This window comes from Larus michahellis, chromosome 12 (assembly GCF_964199755.1).
Source record: "Larus michahellis chromosome 12, bLarMic1.1, whole genome shotgun sequence".
Taxonomy (NCBI): Eukaryota; Metazoa; Chordata; class Aves; order Charadriiformes; family Laridae; genus Larus; species Larus michahellis.
Window position 1 is genome coordinate 7,195,191 of NC_133907.1, and position 6,000 is coordinate 7,201,190.

Sequence of the window (6,000 nt, forward strand, 5' to 3'; positions counted from 1 at the left end):
TTCAGGGAGGATCAAACACTGCATATTTCCTCCGCTGAGAAAAACCAAATCATATTAAGCACACCTGTCTTAACGATTTCACTAGAGGCTCTTGTTATTATTCAAGTTCAGTGAAATTTTCATGAAGACCTTTGACACTTTAGTGTGAGGGTGTAGAAGAGGGGGTCCAGCTTTCACATGAGACACTTTGTGCCTACAACCTGCCTGTACGTTCACCCTCAGCTATTATTTCCTAATATGCTGTTGGTGGCAGTCCGTTTTATTTGTTTATTTAACCTTTTTCATAGATTCAAACTCTCGTCATCTTGCCAGATGCTCAGAACTGGTTGAGTGTCTGGCCAAGAAGCGTAATCAGTCCCTGCAAAGCTTAGGAAGGGGGACATTTTTCCTTTCCCCCTCGGAACACCAGGCACCATACTCCCTGCGTGCCTTTCCTCTCTGTGGACTTGCGGCCAACCAGAAATATTGATATTGAAATCAATATCAAACGATTGATAAACATGTTGGCTTAGTTCAACAGATATTGGTGCAGGTGTTAGCTCAGTTAATCAGTCACTACATGATTTGGTCCTGTTGGGCAATTTTTTTTTTATTTTTCTTTTTTATAAGGTAAGACAACCAGAAGCTTCTGTGGGCACTGAAGAAAGACAGTAACCAACTGCCTGAGAAGGCATTCAACCCCAGGCCTGGCAACTGCAGAAAGTCACACAGAGCGGCCGTAGTCATCAGTATACAGGTGGAACTACCCCATGCAAGGCAGATTTATAGCTAGAAAGGCAGAGGATAATCTGATGTACAGGTAACCTGTTTAAGGACACCTCATTTCTCATTTCTTTGGGAGAAATATGCTCTGGTTCATTTCTAGAAAGCAAAACTGTGATCCAAATAATGAAAAGACTTGAAGAATGAATACCTAACCCACAGGATTATTAAGGCAGTCGCTGCAGTATAAGAGAAATGAATTCTGCAGTGGCATCATGCGTTTTAGTTTTTGTGGACTGTTTAAATGGATTCCTACAAAAATAAAAAAGGCTTCTGAAGAAGATAACTCCAAGACCATCTATCTGAGTTGTCCTGAATTCAATACAGGTTAAGTAAGATAGTCTAGGTTTAGTCTGTTGTAAACAGTGATTCACTGAGCAGGATTCAGCTGTCGTGTACTTTTTGTACAGGAATTACTTAACTGAATGAGGATGGAAGAGACTCTTCTTCAGGTCTTGGAGAGGCAGCTGAGGGTATATAACTTTGATCAGATAACAATGTTAGAAACAGAAAATATGTTGAGTTTAAAATTCTGACTTGCAGGCTGCAATCCAAGTCCCCAATTTATATAAGTTGTATTCAATATTATGCACATACATCTGGTGGAACTGCTGGGAGGCTTTTTGTGCTTGTCAGTGTCAGTCCTGGCTAAGACACAGAGTTGGCTTAAATGGGTTTTGCAGTAATGATGGCACGCAAGATAACAATTGTGAGCATTTCTAAACTCTGATTATTTGTCAAAAACTCACCCTGAGATGAGAAATTTTACTGAGCACACAGTCTAAGGGTTTCAAGATTAAAGACTGCTCAGTACAGCTGGACAAAATGCAGCAAGTACATTTCATAGAGAAAAAAATGATGGCTTACAATATTGTTTTCCTTTAGATGCAGGAAAAAAACACCCTAAAGTGCAACAGCACCTGTAAAAATCGCAAAAATAACATTCCAGAAGCCTTTTTGAAAACGCTTCTGCCTCTTGGAACATCACAATACTGCCTAAAGTTAGGGCCGCACAACTGATACATGGAAGAGTCAGATCAAAGTTTCTGCCCTGAGTTTGTGTCTTCCAGACCTTAAAGCCACTGGGTTATTTGGTGGTAGGTTACAAGGGGAAAATCTTCAGAGAAGTAATGTCCATCCAGCTCAGCGGAGCATTCACCCCAGCGTGATATGAAATAAAGTTACAGCCTTTCCTGGTGCTCCTTTTGGCTATTAGAGCTTTGCCGGAGGTTTCGGCTGAAGGTGAGAGAGCTGGCTGCCTTCCCCTGTTATGGATGATTGTCAATAGAAACGTCCTCATCTCATACATCGTTAGTGCCAATGGGAACATATTGTTTACGTAGTAAATAAATCAGTAACCATTTAAGCAGTAGTCGTGCAACTTCAGGGGCAAGCTAGGGATGCCTATAAGCTTTGTCTTTTTCTCTATAGTAAATCTGAGTTTAAGGCGTTCAAAAGGCATTGTTAGATTTTTTTCCGTTTTCTTCCGAAAAGCTCAGCCAAGGAATTTGGTTTTCATGATACCCCTTAGGGTCTCCACAAAGTAATAAGTCAGCATCATTTTCTAGCTGCAGTTGATAACATTTATTGCTAATTCTTTAAACCCTTCTTTAAAAGAAAACAAGTCTGCAACCTGCATTGCACCCACAGGAATAATCTTTCTTTTCCTCAGTTTGGTAATTCAATTGTGACTTGTAAACTTGTGCAGTTGTAGCAAAAAAAGTATACAGTCAACTCTAATCTATCTTGAGGAAAGTAAAAAGTGCTTACCACTACTGGTGTAGTAAATCCTGGCTGCTTTATTAAATAAATGTAGAATTTCACTCAGAAGCCTTAAGGAAGAAGAGTTTTAGAATATCTGAACAATTTAGCGCATTTTGAAGCTGAATAAAGACTGATTCAATTCTGGAGTGAGATTTAAACCGATGGTATACCAAATCCAACTTAAAAATTAACTTGAAAAGTATAGGCATTATTTATGTCTTCTGAATTGTGAAAGGCAAACCAGTCTACTGGAGAAATTCTTGAGTATCACAATCTTTCCGGTACTGGAAAAATAAAGACTCTAAAAAAGATCCCATAGCTATTTATAATTGTAAGTCAGATTTTGAATAGTCTTTACATAATCGTTACACACGTAAGCAGGACAAGATCCAGCAGACGTATCATGCTAAAAGCTGAAGCGATTTCACAGATTTTGATATGCCTGCTTCCACGTCTGAAGTTACGCGTCTGCTTAATTCTTTGTTGCAGCAACAGACGAGACTTTACAGGGATAGGTAATGCTTTAAAAAGTAATTTGACATGCAAGCAACCAATGAAATTTCTCTTGCTGCGCTAAACTAAGGACATTGCTCAAAGATGAAATCTCCTCCCCTCTCTCAGGAGCCTCTGACTGAACTGTAATAGTGTGGGTGGATTTAGGCACCAGACCCCGCCTTCAGAGAAGGACGAAGTCAAGATGACTCACATTAGTATTCATAAAAAATCTGCTGTCTTCTAACAAAGGAAGGGATATGACAAGATAATAAATATTAAAAACACATCCCCCTCTAGCCCAGGTGGGGTTATGGGAGCAGACGTTGCTTTAGCTGCTACGCCACAGCCACCCACCTCCCAGCCCCACCCGGGCTCTCGGCTGGGACGAGGAGCAATGCCCAGGATGGGACTCGTGGCAGTTCCCTGCCCTTTTGCAGGACTAGAGATAACGTCAGTTCTCCGAAGGCTTTTCTCACAGGGTAAAGCTTCTTTCTCTTGAGCACCAAAGGAGCTGGTCTCCAGAGGACACTGTCTTCCAGTCAGCGTTGATGAGCCCTCTCTCATTTGGGTGCACTCCTCATTGCCTACCCAGTGGGAAGATGGGCCCCAAAGACTGTCTCTTTGCTTTATCTTGAGGCTATTTAATCCCTCTTTCAGTTTTCAAGAAGACCGCAGTGAGAATCTTTTTCCAGACCACTTGTCTCTTAGATGTGCCACGCGTAGAGACTTTCCCTGGGATGCTCCTAAATCACTTTGGGTGCTCTTGAAAAGACCTGTTTCTAGGTGGTCTAAGGTGGGTTTGATCCTGGTGCATGTTCCTCCCGTTGGCCTGGGTAGGCAGAGAGCTGCCAGGCTAACGGCTGCCACCCTGCTTTTCTCAGTGCAGTCTGTGACAAGAAAGTTTGCTCTGGCAAAGCATTGTGAAATGGACTCCTACAAATTTATAAAAGCCAAACTACTTTGTTCAAAGAAAGAAAGAAAGGGTGAAAGCAAAGATTCAGAAAGATTTCCTACAAGCAGCATTTACTATTATTTCTTCCCTCATATTATTGCAAAAAGATGGAGAAGTTTTACAAAAGAGTCTTCCTATTCTTTGAATGAGTCATAGTAATAATATAACATTTTATACTGCTTTCTCCATCTGTGGAACCTCTCTTATCTGAAAATAGTCTAACACTGTAGAGCTGTCCTTGTTGCAGTTGTAGAGAAACTAAGTCATAGACAATTTATTTGCTTGGTTTGTCCCCAGTCACCCAGGGAATGACTGTCAGAAAGGGACGCAGAACTTGGGTTCCCAAAATCTGCCCCCCACGTCTAGCCAGTTCCTTTATCTTTAGTAATTAGACAATTTTAAGCAATGATCTTCACGGTGATCTCGCATAGCTTGGTGTGAAGGGAAGGGAACCACAAAGAAGGGAAAGCTCAACTTACATCAGGAGTACCACAGTCACGTAGGTGCAAAACTGCAGTTGAGAGCTGACAAGGGTCACAGCTTGGGAAAAAAGTGTATTTATATCCCATAGGGGCATGCCAGAAAACATCCAGAGAAATAGGAGCACAAAGTCTGTCTGGCCAGTTGAATCTGACCTCCTGCAAATTCACCAAGACGGGTTTTTAATACCTTTTGTGGATGGAGCATGACTCAGGTGATGGAGCAGAGTATTGTCATGTACATACTGGGATTGACTGGACTCTGCAAGAGTGGGAGTCTACATTTCAATCATTCCTGTACAGTCTAGTCCTGTATTTTATATTGAGACACACTAGATTTGATACATCAGAGTCAGTATATAGGTTTTGGAAATCTATACTTGTTTTATCATCTCTAAACAGTTTGTATATTTTTATTCCCCCCAAATAACCAAGGTTATTGCCAGTGCAGAAGTACCAGCACGGAGCGGGTTACAAAATATATTCTCCTTTCATGTATTAAAGATGCTTTCTCAAAATTCATACTGGCATTGGGAATACACAAATTCCCTTTGGCATTCCGTCTGATGTTGTCTACACAGATTGAGGCAAGTGGTCGGCATTTATCTTTGAAATGGTTAGGAACTGGATTATTTATGTATTTATGCATCATGGTTTCTAGATGCTTATTCTTTACCAACAGATAAGGAGTCCCCATTTAGATTTATAAATGTAAGTCTGGGTGAAGTTGTAATACTGCAGAATATGGCTATACTGCTAGGAACTGTTTTGTAAGCAAGATTAATTTATGTGGCCATGAGCTGCCAGGTCACTGGCCTTGAACTGTGGTTAAAATGTAGTTAAAACAGTACTTCAGAGACAATTAGGAATGGCTTTCAGTATTGGTCATACAACTGTATTTAATTCGCCTGCAACATGAGTTTTTGATGGGAGGAGGCTGGATATCCTTTTTAGCTACATAAGTAAAAACCAGAACTGAGGACCTGAAATGAAACAGGATTAAATCGTCTTAATTTATGGCCAGACTCTAAACTCAAATCTCTACGACCGTAAAAGTTTTAGTAAAACAATGCCTGCCCTTTAAACATGGAGTAATGTGTTCAATGGCAATGAAAAATGTACCACATCAACAATATGTATTTTTTTCTCTTTGAAGTTGGAGAATTTTAGGGTTGGTCACAGAGAAAGTGAGAACCAGACAGCACAGGGATGTTTCTTTGCTCCCAGCTTTTTTCCCAGCTAATATTTTACAAAAACATTACAGAATCCAACAGTGCAGTTTAGCGAAGTTTTTCTTAGCTCTGTGCTCATTACTATGGTTCTGTAGGCTACAGAAATGCCTGTAAGCCACATAAATAAATTAATGCACTAAGTGAGGGTTGAGCTCAAAGTGCTTAAAACCTGGTTTTACTTCAGTCCAAATCATCTCACAGGGAGGGGACCGATGGCTACAAAAGCTATCGGTGTGAGGGGGGCTGGAGAAGGGACAGTTCAAACTGAGACCAGACACACTTAGACTCACCTTGTTTACTTAATTTGCAAGCCTTG